Source organism: Lepidothrix coronata, unplaced genomic scaffold (genome assembly GCF_001604755.1).
Source record: "Lepidothrix coronata isolate B3197 unplaced genomic scaffold, Lepidothrix_coronata-1.0 Scaffold41, whole genome shotgun sequence".
Lineage (NCBI taxonomy): Eukaryota > Metazoa > Chordata > Aves > Passeriformes > Pipridae > Lepidothrix > Lepidothrix coronata.
Window position 1 is genome coordinate 42059 of NW_016690221.1, and position 18389 is coordinate 60447.

Below are 18389 nucleotides of genomic sequence, written 5' to 3' on the forward strand. Positions count from 1 at the left end.
GAGATTTATCGCGTAGCTGAAGGTGCACTTCATTTGCATTTTATTAACTGAACTGTCTGATTAAAAGTCAGTTTCGGGAGCGTGTGTAAGAGAGAACATTATATGCATGAGGAAGTGGGTTGCTGTAGAAACTCTAATTCTGCAGCTCCATCTCCACCGAGGACATGCTGAGTCACAACTGCCACCAGTTTAGTCAGCCCAGCTTGGGTGGGAGTAAACGGTACCTTCTTGGATCCAGTTCTGCCCCCCCTTTGCCCCCAGGTCAGGAGAGCCAAGCAGCAACTTTGATGTTGCCTTCTTGCCCACAAACCCTGGAGAGATTAAGCTGGGATTCAGGTTTTGGTGTGTAAAAGGGAAAGAGAGCTGTAATGATATAAGAGCTACAGAGACAGTGCAGAGAACCTCATCACCGCTGGAAATCTCCTCCAGTGTAGCTTCCCAGCCCCACAGGCACTGAAATAGTGGTGTAAGGAAGCCTGTGGATATTCCTACCTGTGACAGTTCTTGGAAGGGGAAGCAGAAGCAATGGAACCAGGCATTCCTACCTGCTCCCTCTCTGATTTCCCATGGATATGATCCCTGCACAGGATGCAGAGCTCTGTCCTCTGCAAGTGGAAGACGTGCTTTCAGTAATGGTGTTGGAATTCAAACAACAGGAGTAACTGCCTATTCATAGCACATTTGTTTGCTATTCCCTGTTTTCCATCACTTGCCCTTCCACTTTATTACAGGTCATAGGTGAAAACTTACGTTGCTCTTCCTCTCTGCAACTCACTGTTTCCGTAGCTGATCCTGCAAAAACAGGGTTGCAGGAGGCAACACAGCCTAATAAGTAACAGTCCCAATTTGTCTAGTACCAGGGCATGTATTTCCTAATTCTTTGTGCTTCTCATGAAATGAGAGGTTTATTTGATATCCTGGCTCTGGCTCTGGCTCTTGGAAGTGTCTCTCAGACTAACATTCCCTTGAAGGGGTGTAAGGTGAAGTGATGACCCAACGTCTTTCATTCCTGAAGGAAGATTTGCTGTTCAGCCAGCCCCAGCTTGTGCAGAAGGCACTGTGTGGCTTTGCCTGAGGATTGCTGTACCAGACTGTTTGAATCCATTTGGAACAACGCAGTGGATGTGCTGTACAAAGAAGCCATCAGCTAGTCCAGCTGCTCCTGGAATGAGACAAAGAAGGATGGAGTGAATAAATTAACAGGAGATACCAAGGCTGGAGAGAAGAAAACCTTCTGTTTTATAAAGTCATTTGCATTTCACAGCTGGAAACATAACCATATCCACATGAAGGAAGTAGATGTAAGATCCACCCCTGTCCATTTGATAGCCCAAAATCTGACAAGCAGTGTCCCAAACTTTCCCATTCACCTCTCAGCAGCGAAGTCCTGGGCCGAGCTGATGACAATCCTCGTAGGCAGCGAGTTTTTCTGGTTGATCGAAACCTGACATTTGTCTGGGCAGCAGAAGGCCACTGACTGCCAGAGGGGGGATTATGTAGCCTGTCATTAATCCAGGACTGCACTCACGCTTCCATCTGTGCAGGAATGTTTCCGCGGCAGGGCTCGTGGTGCCTTCCCCGAGCGCACAGACACGGCGCGCTCTGTCTGCCCCTCGGTGCTGGAGGGGCAGAAACCTCAAGGTCGGAGCAAGATTGTCTCTGAGCACGGAAGAGAAGGATGCAGGGGCAGACACAGGCTGTTACCTGACGGGTTTAATCCTTTCCACAAAGGAATGATGGGGAAGCACTGGGCAGCAGGACCGATGACATTTGCGTGCTGACACATTGAGGTGACAGTATTGATTGTACCTGTGATGTTCGCTCACCTGCAGCCTCCTCTGCTTCAAGGAGGACCCAGAGCAGGGCCACGCTGGATTTCTGGAGCAACCCCACCACTGCTTGGTGGGATCCTTGCTCTTTTGTAGCTGCCCTGTGGTGCTGTGTCACACCTGGAAAGGAGCAAGGGAGGAAAGGCTGTTTGGATACAGCCAGAGAACAGCCTGGTAGTGCATGAGAAAGCAGATTTCTCATTGTTAACCTGAGTAGAAAGAGGGATAAATCCTCTCTGTGGGTACAGGGAAAGGAAACGAGTTGATGCTGGCATGGGAATAGCATTAAAGCATTCCCTGGAGTCTCAGTCCTCACAGGGGGCCCTTACCATGGAAAACCCATTTGCCCTGAATAAATGATTCTGCAGCACTGCCAAAGGAAAGCATGTTGTGGAGAGATTATATTTTTACCTTTTGGGCTCATACTTTGATACGCTGGCAGAGAGGACAATGTGGCTTACAGACTGCTAGAACCAGGCACAATCAGAACATATTTTGCCACAGTCAAATGCCACTTTCAAAAACCTGCTTGGTAGCAAAGAAAGGAAATAGTTGCTGACTGTAAAAAAGATAGACCAAAGGGCCTGTGATTCATGCTCTGATCATGTTCTGTCAGTGTGTCTGTGCAGTGGAGTATATGAATAACTGGTGGAGTTTGATAATATGCTTAAATACTGCTCCTGCTGCTAAACATTAGCATGGCTGCGTGACAGCACAGCAGAGAGGCGAGTCACATCCACCAGGAAAGGCGAGACAAGCTGCAGGAGCTGCGGGGCTCTGGCTCTTCCAGCAACACGTAAGCAAGGGCAGCAAAAATTCATTTAATCTTTGGCCGATGTACCTTTTAGGTAGCTTTCCTACAGCCTTATGTTACTAGAAACAAGCCTTGGCTTGAGTTTTCGGGGTTTTGTTCCTTTTCAGAATATCTATAAGGATTATATTTTTAATCAAGGCCAGTGGCAACATGTTGGGGAGTCGTGGAACAGCCTTGCTGTTCTTTGTACGCTAAAATGCTCAACTGTGGCGTCACTGGTCAGACATTTGCATAATCAGTGTTTTCAATTAATTGTTACTGGAAAGGGTTTCAGGGACCTGCTGGCCAACTCCTCCGTTCTGGCACTGTGGTACCTTAGGATGCCCTTCTGCTCCAGCTTGTTCACTGCTTTTCCCCTGGGCCTGGTGATGACCCCTCTGGAGCTCTCCAGGCTGCAGACCCACGAGCTCAGTAACTTTGTCAGCCACTCTTGGAGGGAAGATGAACATGTTAATCTGGGCAACTGGAAGAAAATCCCTCATTGTCCCCATTCCCTTGCTGCATACTCAGGAAAATGGGTGCAGACAAGCTCTCCAGCCCTGCTGAGGACCAACTGGGAAGGGCAGAAGGGAAGCAGCTCTCAGCTCCATCCCTTCACACACACCCCTCAGCAGAGCTTGCTGGATGGAGCAGAGCAATAATAAACACCTCAAACAAGGTGCTGCAGCAGCTGCTGTGCCTGGGCTCCCAGAAGCTCTGGGAGGTCTGTGCCTGTGCTCCACCATGGATCCAAAGTCATGGGCAAGGCAGGGCTGTTGGACAAAGCAGGATCTAGTCCTCAGCTGACAGCTCAGCCATCTGCCAGGCCCGCTGCCCTGTGGCAGCTGTGAGTGCCAGCTCCACCTCTCAATAGCACATCTGTTTGTTTAAAAAAAGAATCAGCGTGTTGTTTAAGGTCATTCTATATTCCCTGGAAACAAGAGCCTGGTTTTAGCAGCTTTTTCAATCTCAGTGAACTGGCTGAGCTCGTGGCACACTGGCTTTGTCCTGGTTTGCTGTCACCACGTATGAGATCTCAACCCACCTCTGTTTTGTCCACCTCTGCCTGCTCCTCCTTGGCTTCTGCTTGAACTGCTTCGTGCCCAAGTGCATCCAAGTCAGTTGTAGCCACAGATCTCTTCTGGACCAGAGCCCAGGACATCAAAGGGGACAGGACAGAAGGGACACAGGCCCACCCAAGGCAATTCTTAATCTGCACCATAAGCTGGAAGCCAGCCCATAGTGCCAAACATCTAAAATCATTTTCCAGCCCTCTGAGGTTTGCCCAGCCAGGTTCCATCAGACCAGCACTGTGCTTTGCTGTCCCATCCTGCCCAGAGCAGAATTCCAGAGAACTTTGCAGTGTCTTACTTGTGAGCCATGATTTGAGACTGCCTGTCTTTGTGGCTATGAAAATCATCTTTGCTTTGTACAAAAGGCTTGTTTGCAATGGACAAATCCTGGGAGCTGTAAAATACCAACAGCTGCTGGAAAGGGCACTGGAAGTTCAGCAGCTGGAGACTGTTTGATCTCTCTGTAGCTCAAGTCCTGCTTATAGTAATAGTCTCAGGAGCCAGCAGATATTCCCAATAAGCTCTTCTCAGTAACAGATACTCTTCAAAATGATATTAAAAAGGAAAATGTGTGTCAAAACCAGACAAAGGGTCAAGTCTTCCTCTCACAAAAGCTGCTTCTTGAGATTACATATGTATGCGAGATGAGCAGGTTTTAACCCGTGGTCTCTGCCACAGCTTTCAGATCTGTCAGTTTTGAGGCTTCAAACAAACCCTGTAACAGCTCGTTTGAAGTCCTGCAAACCCCAGGCCATTGAATGTTAACCAGAAACTCCCACGTCAAGCTCGTTTGCTTTGGAGCAGATATTTTACATTCAGGCTTCAGCTCACGGACAATTGAACAAGTCTTTAGGCTATCCCAGCTGCTCCCGAGTGGCTTATTTATCCTCAGGTTGAAGAAGCTGAATTTTATTCCTAGGGGAAGCTTAGGCCAGGGGGGCAGCATCCTGTTTGCTGTGTTTCCACTCTCACTGATGTTCCTCCACACTTCCATTAGTGAGAAGTAGCTCTTCCATCATCTGTGTTCTTTGCTGTGACCACACTTTGATGTAACCCAGAGGTAACAATTAGGATTGGCACAAGCAGCACTTTCTGCAGCAGGAGAAGGACCAAGAGGTGATTACGCCAATTACCATCGGTCCAATCAAGGCACAACACAAGCTTTTGGGTTGGAGACTGAGTGTTCTTCTAGATTTCCATTCCTGAGCACGTCTTGAGTGTATGGCTTAAGAAAAAAAACCTTTTGTGGGATGAGTTGCTTAGGCTACCCAGGAGATTTTGCCGTAGCAGCCACGTCAAAGTCAGTGGGATTGAACACCCAAACCTTTTCAACAGTATTGAAAGGCTTGTCCAGGCTGTCTTCCCTGTCCTGAGGAGATGTAAGCAATTGGCATGAAGCAGCTCAACACTTCAGTTTAAAAATGATCATTTTTACCTTAGTGGCAGCCCTGCCACATCAAGGGGGATCTCACCATGCATTGATGAAGATAAGGGAAGACAGCTTTCCTTTCTCACTCTGACCTGCCTAAGGAAAAGTCACTAGCAATCCTCTTCTTCCTGGATAATTAGTAACAACCCCCCACTGCAGAGAACCTATTTCAGTCTCTGGCCAAGCACAGCTCTGGTGTGTAGGTTTCTTATCCTAGAAACAGAGGATTGAGCAGGGATTTGTGCACTAAAGGGAGTGAATAACACACACAAAGTGCCATATGAGTAAGTTCAAGGAAGATATAATATCTTTTAGCTGCTTCCTGGGAAATGGCACATGACTTCTCCAGACCTGGAACACAGAGGGGAACACATCCAAGTGTTGGCAGCAGCCAAAAATTGAAAAGTCACAGCCCTGTCGATGTCAATGAGAGTTTTGGTTTTGATATCAGTGAAGCCAGTATTTCACCAATGTGTTTGGCAGTCCTGTGAGTGCAGCAAGAACCACAGCATCCTTCAGTGCTGCTCTCAGAACATGCCTCTAACCTTCACAACATTCCCACTGGCACAAGTTTTAGTAGAGATATTTTGGCAATTCGTGAAATGGAGGCAGGAGGGACGTGCCGTTGCTTGTTCAGTTCTGTCATTGCTGGGTTCAGGAGCAGCTCTCCAGAGTAACTCATCCTGTTTCTGAGCATCCTCTGAATTACCAGTGCATGGTTTGTAAGATTGTCCTGTGAAACGTGTCCTTACACTGCCCTTTTGGAAAAGTGGCTGGTACCCTGTAATCGCCCTGTCCGTGTCTTCTGTCCTGCTCTAACATGCTTAGTTTGGCTTCTGGTCTCCATAAAACCCATCCTCCTCTAGACCTGACCACATCACTTCATTCCAAAATCACCAAAGGGATACCAAATCACCAGAACTTGCTGGCAGTCCTGCCTGGGCATTTTCACCATTTCCTCTGGGCTGAAGTCCCCTCTCCACATGGCTCTGCTGGGAATGGCATCGTGTGAGTTCTGCAGACAAGTTTTGGTTGACTCAAACCACCTTTATTGTCAATCTCAGTTAGTCCAAGTGACCTCAGGGAGGACTCACAGTCCCCTCTGCCCTCAGAGCTCCATCCAAATGCAGGAGGACCTTGGCCAGTGCTGCTGCCCACCCAGGGAAGGTCTGGCCATGCCTTGGCTCTCTGGGCCAGGCTGGAAGAGGCTGAAACCTTCCAGTAAACAAACTGAACTTGCCTTGGCCTCGAACTGTCCAGAGAGGCAAATCCAACATATGGTCCCTGAGTGTGATGCAAATCTGGGATGAGTTGAAAGTAGGAGGGATGCAGACAATCCCACATTAAAGAATAAGTGGTCCATATGTTTCCTCTCTCCTTTTTCTGTGTCCTGAAGGGCTTAAGTCAGGAAATGAGGTGGGGTCTTTTTACCTTGAGAGCTGGGATTTGTGGCTCTCAATTTAGTCTTGCATGCACGTGTGCAAGCACAGAACAATGAACCTTCCCTGGAGAGCTATTTTTGGGGTCTTGGTTGCAAGACAATTATGGTTTTGTGCTGATGAGTGTTAGCAATGGTTGCAATATAACTGTAGAATGAAAAGTGTACAGCTTTTGGGGGAGGCGCAGTGCCCTTTATGTGTGCTCAGAGTCTCACGGGCAGCTAAAGAGAGAGGAAATAAATTTGTCATCATCTAATACACTGTGTAACTTCACTGTGGAAGAAGGGACAGGGTTTGGTTTCATTTACAGCAGTGCAGATCCCTCCAGTTCAAAAATTCATTTCAGATTTTCACGTGTCTGATTTAATCAGAACAGGGTCCATTCAACACAAGAGAAAACCCCAAGCAAAGTTAATATAGAGAATTATCTGCTTACTTACAACTCCCAGTGTTAGTCCCAGCCAGCTTGGCTGTGCCACCACAGTGAATTCAGATAAATTTGCCCTAGATGAGAAAATAAAAGATGAGTCTGTTAATCAAGATTGCAATATCTGTAGGAAAACAGAAAGTAGCTGAGAGGTTCTGCGCGTTCATCAGGGACAGACAGCGTTGCCTGTAGGGGCAAATTTGCAAGTCAGTGAGAGGAAATTTAATCTTTTCAAAGATCAGATCTATAAAAAACCCTCTTTCTTCTTGGATTCTGTATTAGAGCTTAAAGAAATCCTCCTTTCTCTGCAGCATATGGCAGAAGTATGTAGCACACAGAAACAGGAATGAGAGTGCAGTTGAAAACCCCGATGTTTTACATTTAAACTGACAATTTCAAAATCAATCTGCAAAAAAGATCTGCAAAATTAAAAATAATCTGCATTTCGAATCACTGCAGCAGCGATCAGTTGAAAGGGCATTGATTTGGGGTTGATCAAAACTGGTTTTTTATTTGACATACAAGAACTTGACATCTATAAATAGGAAGGCAAAACAAAACTGACTGACCAACTCAGTTTAAGAAAATGGGAACCAATAATGCTTCGTGGGAAATGTGAAGTAAACAGAAATTAACTTTGCTGCTTGAGGAAGCATGTGAAGATATTTTTTGGGTGTATTTTTTCTTGAGGGAAGATCTTTGTATGATCTACAGTGACCTACCAGTGAAGGGCTGGTATTTAAAATATGGGAAGAATTGTTCTTCCCCCTAGTTTTAGCATCATTAAGGGTCTCCAGCAGAGGATTCACCTGGATGACTTGATCTTCCAGGGATTCCTGCAAAAATCAGACACAAGTCAGCACCAGCAGGATGCTCAACACTGAAGCCTTGGGCTTTGAGCACAACTTGAGCTCGACGACTTCTCACCATCCAAAGCAACCCAGTAAATACATTTTCTGTCAGTCAGCTCCCACAAAAAGCCGAATTACTGCTGTGAGCAGCAATTCCATTCAGGTTTAGCCCTGCCAAAGGCTCTCCACAGGGGTCCAGCCGTGTGGATTTGGGGCAGGCGGGTGGATTTGGCTAATCCCGGTTCCAAGAAGGAACAGCAAATGCAAACTGTATTGCTGTGCTCAGTCCTTCAGTCTTCTAGAAAAGAGATTTTGGGATATTCCAGGATTGAGAGACCCACGGGGGAATGGTTGGACAACGATGAGGTCTGCAGGCAGAAAGCTGGGAAAGAGGAGTGAGGTTTATTGCTTGGAGGAGGAGGAAGGTTATTCCAAGGATAGAGGGCAGCATAAGACAGGCTAGGAATGTGTGTGGGATAGGGACAGCTTGGGGGGAGAAGTTGAGGAGGAGGAGGAAACAGGCGCAGAGGGACAGGCTGGGGCTTGACAATCCAGAGGTCTGGCGGTGAGGAAGCTGGAAGGAGGAATAGGAAGCCACCGAAGGAATCCCACAAGGCTTGAATAACAGGATTTTTGCTGCGAGGCCAAATGTAGCTGCTATTTATGTCTTCAAATTCAGAATTGTTTTACTGACCCCCATAGTGGAGTCGGGAGGGGGGGTGAAAAACAAAAAAAAAGGAAAAGAAAAAGAACAAAAAGAAAAAGAAAAAGAAAAAGAAAAAGAAAAAGAAAGGAGAGGAGACTGCTCTCAGTCTTAAAAGCTGCCATCAGCATGGAGGGATTCTTTCTATTTGATACCAAACAACATTCCTCATTCCTATCATGAGAAAAAAAACCAGGTCTCCCTCCCTGATCATTGGTGCTTATTTCTCTTTTTTTATTTGGAGAACTTGCTCTTCACAATATTTTACCCAGATAAAACACTTTTCTACTACATTTTGGTTTTGCAGGCTGCAGGAAATAAAGTGCTGGGAAATCCCACCTGGCTCAGGATCCCTGAGGCTGCTCTCTCAGGAATCTCCATGCTCTCTGCCAACACTGTGATTATTCCTCCCACTGCTATTTATTCCCATTTCCAGACCACCTGTGAGCCCCCAGAGCTCTGTGTGAGTGTGGGTTCATTGCAGCCACAAATCAAGATCCCCCTCTGTTTTATGAACGGGGAAAAAGAAATGCAGGGAATTTATTTGAAGAGAGGGCAGAGAAAAGCAGAAAACCCAAACATTCTGGTGGTTTGCCATTTGCTTTAACAAGTGACAGACAGGCAGGGAAAAGGGGCTTGGGTAGGAGCTGATACTGGAAGACTGAAAGGGAGGACCTGGTTCATCAGCTCCTGTCCTCAGCCATCAAAAACTACCAGGAGAGCCCATGGCACATCCACTTCCCATGGCCCTCGGTGGTTTTCTCCCTTGTCACAACCTGAGTGCACACCTGTGGCAAAGCCATTCCACGGGAGGGAGCAAGGGAGTTCAAGGACATGACTCATGTCCCAAGGCTTTGCATTTTTTGGGACGCGTTCCGTGTTGGGAGCAGTCTGTGTCCCACACTCCAGGCAGTTTTCCTTCCCCCACCCACACATCTGAACCAGCTTTAATGTTGTCAAGGCGACAGCCAAGCTGCTGCTGGTGAGCAGCGTGTCCAGCACCCAAAGATGTGCCTCCCGGGGACCTGCCCTACCTGCCCAACCCGCTGCTCCCCGCAGAGGAGAAGCTGATTTCATCACTCCCATGATTAAAGGGAGCAGGGGCTGTGCTGTGGCTTTGTCTGGACACACTGCCCAGGCGAGGGCTGCTCTCTGTCCCACCTCTGCAGCCCCAAGCGATGCTGAGCACCAGGCTTGTGACTCACAGCCTGCTCAGGAGTCGCTCTGGGGAGAGAGGGAGAAGCCCCTGGGCTGGGAAGGGGAATTCTGGCCACCAGAACCTGGCTTAGAAGCCACTGCTTGGGCTGAAGTCAGCTGGGCACTGGTTGGAGGCACTGATGGCACTGGTTCTTCTGGGGATCTCATTTCTCCACCATCCTCCTGAAAACCTTGATGGTCTAAAAATATGTGTGTGCAAGGACTCCAAGGCAGCAGTGCTGCACCTTTGGAAACTGGTTTCACGGCTCAAAAAGATCCTGGTGTAACACTGCCAGCTGCAATCTGCTGCTCTGGGATGAATTTCACCCGGAAAGCAGGAAGGAGAAATGTCCTGTGTCCATTTCCTCTTTGATCAGGCAGAGATAAGGAAAGGAACAGCTCAGCAATCATTTCCCCTCTGAATCTACACAACTGAATCTGTAGACAGGCTGGGTTTAGATGCCTGGATTTGCAATGTATATTTGAGGCTTGGCTCAGGTCTGTAATTAACCTGTCACCTCCCTCAAACACAAGGACTGACGTGGTCTCCGAAACAGAGCTATGAAACATTAAACCAAACAGCTACAAAAGATGAGTGCAGGTGACAAAATAGTTCATCCTGGCATCAGACAGTTTCTTGGGTGCAGGTCTCAGGTTTTTATGGAACTTTCCATTCTTTTTGCCTCACCGTCCTTTCCAAGCTGGGGAAACTGAGGCAGGGCGTGACAACAACTCACAGCTTCAGAGTTGTTCACTCAGTGTCAGCCTGTCTTTTGGCACTCAAAGTACCTACAAAAAGTCTGTTTTGCTCTGGCCTTTCAGTCTGAAGCCAGAAGGAGTGACTGGTGCTCAGCTTCTCTGAAGGCAGCCTTCAGTTGTGCTGTTTAGGTTCCCAGAGATTGTGTATGTTTTTAAAAGCTGAGTGTGAATGTATTCCCAAAGGTCAAGGAAGGGGTAAGGCCATGCCAACAGCTGGGGGTGAGTTAACAACTCTGAAATTCCACAAAATCACATGGGATTCAATAAACTTATGGTTAAAATACATGTGAATTCAAGCCTACCTGTTATAAAACACAGTGAATATAAATCCAGATGGGTTCCACATACACCTGCAGGCATCACCCTTTTCTCCTTCTGCCTCTGCTTGTCATTTCTGCCACATGGCCCTTCCTGCTCTCCATCCCACACCTCTTCCCAGCCATCACACACAGCAGGTACCTGCCAGGTTAAACCCAAGATCCTGGAATTGTGTTTGCAAGGGCTGGACAGGCTCTGTCAGAGCCATCCAAAGGGCCTGAGCCAGCAATTACATCTTAAAAGAGACCACACATTCCTTATCTGTAAGTCCAGTGATGCTGGGAGCCTGATTGGGAAGCTTTGATCCCTCCAGAGAGGTTAGATAATACTTTGTTTGGTGGGGATTTCTTCTTGTCTTGCCTTGTAGGGTGTTCTATGAACTCAGCTGCTGGAGAGTAGGGACAAGAGGCTGAATTAGAAAGACAATATAAAGAAATTTCCATTCAAAATCACCTTTTTGGCCATGTGCTTCTTGCCAAGGTGGAACAGCACATTTCCTCGGAGCTGATCTTTGGCAGGCAAACCTCAGACTGAACCCTTGGCAGAAGCAGCCACAGTACTGATGGAATTAAAGTTTCATTTTAAAATAATTCATGTTTAAGACAAACAAATTCTGTGTGTTTGCTGCAAGCAGAGAGGATAAAGCTGTTGTTGTGTTACCCTCTTGGGCATTTTGGTTACTTGGTGGGTATGAACTGCCCTGAAAGACATGAAAGACAACAGCTCCTGTATCTGCTTTAGGTATTTCCCTGCTATATTTGCCTCAGCTGGAGCGTTTGGGATGTGGTTACCCTGCCAGTATTGCCATTGTGGGTGTTGTGGGTGAATACACTTGGGATAGAGTTTCCAAGCAGGAAGATTCAGATAAACAACTGCTTTGAGGTGAAAATTAGAGAGTTCGTGTTACACCCACCTCTTGAATTTGTAACTGACTATTCACCCTGAAAATCTGATTCTAGGAACTCAGCATGTCCCGTCAGGAGCAGAATAATACCACAGAAACCATGACCAGCCTGAGTCCTGAACGCTGGGAACTGTGATTAACTCCTCAGGAATCTATGCGGAGCAAGTCGTATTTTCTGGGCTTTTTCAGGTAATTATTTCAAACCTTAAATCTGTGAATGAAGACTGTAAACATTTCTCAGCCAAACATCTTAGAGAAGGACGTGAAATGCATCAAATAAGTAATGGGTTCTGACCTGTTTGCTCATGTGTAATGTGAATAAATCAATGTTTTGACCACGTGGGCTGCAAAGGCAGCAATCGGATCTCCCCATGAAGGGACACAGGGCAAAATGGCAAACCTGAAATAGCTGTTGGCTTACTAAGCCCATGGACAGATCAGCAACAGCCAGGACTCAGCCAAATTGCTTTCTGCTTCCTAGAATGCCTCTGGATGAGTTTAATGGTGTGCCATTGCAGTCTCCAGAGCCCAGGCCCCATCCTGGCCTGCTCCAGCACATCACTGCGCTGTAGCTCCTGCTGCAACAGCCTGGGCTGGGCTGCAGCTGGTTCACCCAGCCACAGATTATATTATCTGGGAAGGGGGTTTTGGAAGGTTCCCTCAGAGAATGAAGGAGAGATTGTGGAGTGACGTGTCCCGATAGCAGCGCACAGCAGGCTCTGCAGACAGCGGGTCACGGGAGGGAGTTGTCTGAGCAGGATGTTTGCCTTTGGTGTGGGCTCAGTTTCTTGCCCTGACACAGATTCCTTCATCATGTTAAAGTGAGACTGAGAGTCCAGCCCTCTTGCCTGAAGGGATGGGAAGCATAACCATGATTCAGATTGGAAAATGGTCTTCAGATAAGGGGCAGAGCAGCCCATATAGAATCACGGAATGGTTTGGGTTGGAAGGGACCTTAAAGCTCATCTTGTTCCACCCCCCTGCCATAGGCAGGGACACCTTCCACAGGACAAGGATGCTCCAAGCCCCGTCCCACCTGGTCTTGGACACTTCCAGGGATGGGGCAGCCACAGCTTCTCTGGGCAACCTGTGCCAGGGCCTCCCCACCCTCACAGGGAAGAATTTCCTCCATATATCCTGAATGTCCCCCTATATAATACAGACCACATGTAAGAAAGGCTCTGGTCTCTCCCTCGGTGCTGCCAGGGATACCAGGCTAAACACAGCAGCCCAGGTGTCCATAGTGATATTCCCAATTAAAAAAGGAGCTTGTAAATGGAGGAGGGCAAGGAGAGGAACAGGGGGTACAAACCCACTTTTGACAGCTTGCTGTAGAGCCTCAGCCGTTGTGCTGAAGTGGCAAGCCTTGGAATAACAAGGAATTCAGTTTGGATGCTGCATTTCAGGGTTGCATTTCAGCATCAGCAGCAAACTGATCCCTGGTGGTCTGGGGAGGAACGGAATCCGGATCGGAAAGCCCTGCTGAAGGATCACAGGGTTATATAAAGATCTGCCCCAGGAGACAGCAAGATGTTTTTGCATTTATTAGTCATTTAAAAAATAATGAAAGCTGCATCCTCATTCTCAGCTGTTGTCTGTTCTTGCTTGGGGAGGATCAGTGTATTCCTGTGAGGGCTGAAGGGGGTGTTGTCTGTACGGAGACAGGACCAGGCTCTAACCAAACAAGGGCACATCGCTGTTCGTGAGGCACAGAGGGTCTGATGGGGACAATGCCAGGGACTTTCAAATCCCACCAGGTGCTCAGTGAGTCACAGATCCTGCAGGAGACAGTCTGTGCAATTATGTGATCAAAAACTCTACAGGGAAGGGCACACACACAGGAAAGCAGAGTTCAAGTCTGTCTTCCTGGTGTCCAACTTTTCAGTGCTCACATTTTCAATCACAGCACTCAGTGCAAGGAATTGTAGAATCACATAAACATGAAATGGTTTGGGTTGGGAGGGACCTTAAAAGACCAACCAGTTCCACCCCCTGCCATGGGCAGGGACACCTTCCACTGGACAAGGATGCTCCAAGCCCAGTCCAGCCTGACCTTGAACACTTCCAGGGATCCAGGGGCAGCCACAGCTTCTCTGGGCAACCTGTGCCAGGGCCTCCCCACCCTCACAGGGAAGGATTTCTCCCCAGTACCCCGTCTAACCCTGCCCTCTGTCAGTGGGAAGCTCATTACCAAATCAGTGCCTGTGTGTGTGAGATGTGAAGCAGCTCAGAGATGAACATCACCTCCAGGCTTAGCAAAAATTATCTTCAACTCCTATGATCAGGTGGAATATGCATGTTGAATCCTCTTTTTAGCATTTTCTGAGCATGGCTTTCAAAGGAAGGCCCCTAAATACACATTTTAAACAAAGACACTAATTTCTGTTGAAGTGCTGTCCTCAGCTGTGATAATCAGGGGCGCTGGAGCAAGGTGAGCATCCGTCTGGCAGCAGGAAAGCTCATCTCCTTGTCTAATTAAGCTGCACATGGATTCCCTGACAGCAAAGAGGCATCCAGAGGCTCAAGACCCCATGATTTATGTGGATTTTCTGGTGTTTTCATGGGTTTTCTCTTCCCTGCATGATTTACAAGGTATTCCACTCCTTTAGAGAGCCTTTTTCCTTCTAGGTGCTGTGGAGCAAGGCCATGCATGATTTATACAAAATTATGTGGGTTTTTTGAGTAATTCCAAGGTTTCTCCATCACTGTTGTGCCTTATCTCCAAATTCACCATAGATTTCTCTGTTTCAGTTCCTTGAGTTACAGATTCAAGGACTAAAAGAATAATTATTACTGGGGCCCTTTAGGAAAAAAAAAAAAGAAAAGTGAGGTTTTTGGCCACAGGTGATTATAGTTTCCACAGCTGACTCAGTGTCCCATAACTGACAGAGGATAATGGATTTAATAAATAGCTATGATTAAGTCTGATGTTATTTTTAAGTAATTTCAAAAACTGTTACTCTAATCCCTTCGTGGCTGGCAGAAAGGAGGATGCTCAGAAGTTAAAATTAGTTCCTTAACGTTCAGCCTGGTGTGGAGTTACAGGCACTCCAGGGCTGTCCTGGTTTTCTGGGGCATCCGCTTACAGTGCAGCCGAATGGACATTAACAGCTGCCTTTGGACAGTGGGAATGAGCTCCCACAGCTCACACTCAGCCCTGCTGCTGTTCTCCTTCCTGAGGCTCCCACCGACTCTAGCCCAGCTGATGAGATAATCAGTTGGTGTTACACTACTGTCTTCCTGCACAGACATTCCCTTTGCCTTAGTTCCCAGGGAATTCCCAACTCTTCCAGGCTTCCTTATCAATAAATATAGATATCTTCTGTACAATATCAATGTGACTCTTTTTGTTTTTCATCACCTACATCTCAGAGTGATCCCCCTTCTTGGCTGGAAAAAGGTACTAAAGAACACTTTGCCTTGAAAAGCACCAGAGTTGGTCCCATGGCCACAGCAGGAGCTGTTTCCACCAAACTGATGGAAAACTGTACTTCTTTCCTCCTCCTCCTTTTGTTCTTCCTCATTCTTTTCTGTCCTGGGGAGCCAGGCTGGGAGAGCTGGGGGATTTTCAGCCTAGAGAAGAGAAGGCTCTGGGGAGACCTTACAGCCCCTTCCAGTCCCTAAAGGGGGTCCAAGAGAGCTGGAGAGGGACTTTGGATAGGGGCATGGAGTGACAGGACAAGGAGAATGGCTTCCCACTGACAGAGGATGGGATTAGATGGGATGTTGGGGAGAAATTCCTCCCTTTGAGGGTGCTGAGACAATGGCACAGGTTGCCCAGAGAAGCTGTGGCTTCCCCATCCTTGGAAGTGTCCAAGGCCAGGTTGGATGGGGCTTGGAACAACCTGGTCTAGTGGAAGGTGTCCCTGCCCATGGCAAGGGGTGGAACTGGTTGGTCTTTTAAGATCCCTTCCAACCCAAACCATTCTGTGATTCTGTATGATTCAGTGAACTGACATCTCCATGGCTCCCAGCTGCAGAGGAGCACGGAGAGAAAATCAGGGGAGTGGGAGAAAACCAGAGGAGGAGAAAAGCAGGACCTCATTTTTGAGGCAGCTACACAAAATTAGAGGAAACAACAAGCTGCACCTTGAGCCTCAGAAAATCCAGCTGCAGTGCTCGGCTTTGCCTCTGGCTCAGCAGTAAGGCAGGGATAACAATAAATCCCTTCTCGCACCTTCTGCATGTCCTGATTAGACCGACTGTGACGGCCCGGGGCTGTCACTCACCCTGTGACAAAGCACAAAGCAGCTCCCACATCCCAACCCCCGCCCCCGGCTCCTGCTCCAACAGCAGCACCGACACGGAGCTGGTTCCTGGCCGTGGGGAGGGCACGGGCTGCCTGGTGTCTGCTGCTCCAGGAGGGACCGGTGCAGGCTGGGGACTTGGCACTGTGTGCCAGGAGGGTGGATCCCAACTGAAAAAGGAGGAATTTCCAGGCCCCATCCCTGCCACACTTGGGAGTGCCCCACATCCGTGAAGGCATGAAGCTGTGTCGGGAGGGTTAGGTTGGATATTAGGAAAAGGTTCTTCCCCCAGAGGGTGGTTGGGCACTGAACAGGCTCCCCAGGGCAGTGGGCACGGCCCCAAGGCTGCCAGAGTGTTTGGACAGGACAGGGGGTGTCCCGTGCAGGGCCAGGAGTTGGACTGTGGGTCCCTTCCAACTCAGGATGATCCTATAACCCACCAGCAGTTACATCATCAGCTGTTTCAGGAGCCCACATGGATATTTCCTCTGTGTTACTGTAACTAATAGATAAAAATAATTTGTTGGTGTTAATTTAATGGAACTACATTATTGCTGACGGAGAAGACGCTGTGTGAGAGCAGAAGTTTGGGGGCTCGCAGGGATCCCTCCCTCTGCTCCCTGTCCACCAGCTGAGGTTCTCCTCTCACAGAGGGGCTGCTCCAACCAGCTGCTGTGCCCGTGCAGCATCCCACAGTGGATCCTGGGAGGATGTTCCTGCCTCCTCTCAGCCTGCCACAGAGATGCCACACACCGATGCCACCTTTCCTGACTGGCGTCTTTTCTGGAGGCAGTGAGGGTGAACCTATTCAAGAAACATGAAAAAAAACGGAGGAGGGAAAATCAGGGTTTTTCTCTCAGGGCTTAAAACGGGTGTTTTCAAGTCTGCCCCAGTCAGAGCCTCACCAGGGTGCAGTGGTGGGGTGAAGGGTGGTAGGGTGTGGGAGAACAGCGTGAAAAGAACCCCTCTGAACTAGAACCACAGCTTTTCATACCTGTCATGATGTGGATTTTCAGCTTGAGCACACTAGGCTGAGCTCAGGGGACATTGTCATTTAGATTTAGGGTTTTATCTCCTTTGCTCTCCATTAGCTGTGAAACCTTCTTATTAAGCTGCAAACCAAAACTTTTTTCCCCCCAGTGGTTGTTCCCTTTCCCAAATATCGATCTGCCTGTGTCCTCAGCACGGGTTCAGATCCACCCCCCTCACCCTCAGCCTGCTCGTGGGTGGCAGTGCCACCTCTCATGCCATCAGGGACCGGAGCAACCGACAGGGAGGGGGGATGTTCATCCACTGACACGTGGGTTTTCTCTCCCCATCCTCTCCCTCCTTGTGCTGGCAGTGACAGAGAACTGAACAGGATGGGGCTGATTGTGCTTGGCAGGTGGAGAGGGAATGGAAGGAGTGGGGAGAAAAAGAGCAGCCCAGGATAAGGATGAACCTCTCACAGCCTTGTTCCACATTCCCACCCTGCAGCACCAGAGCTCTCCAGGCAGGGGACCAAAAGCTGGGGGTTGGCCTGTGCAGGAGGCTGCCCCCACTTATCTTGGGGGGGGTGATTTTAAGCCAATTTAATTAAATTGCTTGGCAAAGTTGCAAGGACTCATCTATTTCAGCTTGAGCCAGGCCTGTTTTGATTTAGTCTTGGCTGATTAGGAATTAGTGGAAACAAACCGCTCAGAAAACAAAATTAGAGGGTGCACACTAACTTTTGCACCAGATTAAGCTGAATTAAAAAGCAATTGAAATGTAATTTTCCTGTCTCAAGCAGCCAAGAAACAAGATAATGCAACCGGTGGCACTTGAAGCTTAAAAACACAGCAGCCAGGATTAGCACAACTGGCTTTTTAACGCCTCCAAACCACAGATTTGTCTGAAGGTCTTTTCTCAAACCTCCCCCCATCACCTTCCACACAAAGCTTGCTACAACTCTTTTTATTTGCCTTGAAATGCCGAATTGGTGTGACCCCCCAGGATTTGAATCCACGACTTAAAGCAGCCCAGGTGTTGCACTGTCTCCATAGGTATTTCCATGCTGGAAATAACCACACAGTGAACTAGCTGTTCCCTGAACTGCTGTAAATGGGTCCGAAATGGCTCTGTGTACATGGCTGCAGGGTGTGGGGGTCCAGGGTGCGGGGGTCCAGGGTGCAGACCCCCATGGGGGGTGCTGTTCCCACCTTGCTCCCACCTTCCTGCAGCTCGGGATTTCTGTGCTCCCCACCACCCTCGCAGAAAGAGGATGTCACGTAGTTTAAAATTAGGTTTTAATTAAATATTGTAATAGCTGTTTTCCCTACCCACTTGGGAAGCACTGCTCCTCCCTTCCCTGCCGGCTGGACCAGGCTGGCACCTCTGCACACAGGGAGCTGTATGGGGTTTCACAGGGCTGTGTTAAATGGGGGATGGAGTGGAGGGTG

The 18389-nt window shown here is 48.3% G+C and overlaps 1 protein-coding gene across 3 annotated transcripts in view; it reads left to right on the top strand.

The window, feature by feature from the left end:
- Positions 1-18389, top strand: part of LOC108496680 (importin subunit alpha-5-like) — a 49478-nt gene that overhangs the window by 21577 nt on the left and 9512 nt on the right. For all 3 annotated transcript variants that reach the window (XM_017813617.1, XM_017813619.1, XM_017813618.1), the window contains one exon: positions 11778-11911. The gene's annotated coding sequence lies outside the window, so the exon portion shown is untranslated. The remainder of the gene's footprint in view (positions 1-11777; positions 11912-18389) is intronic.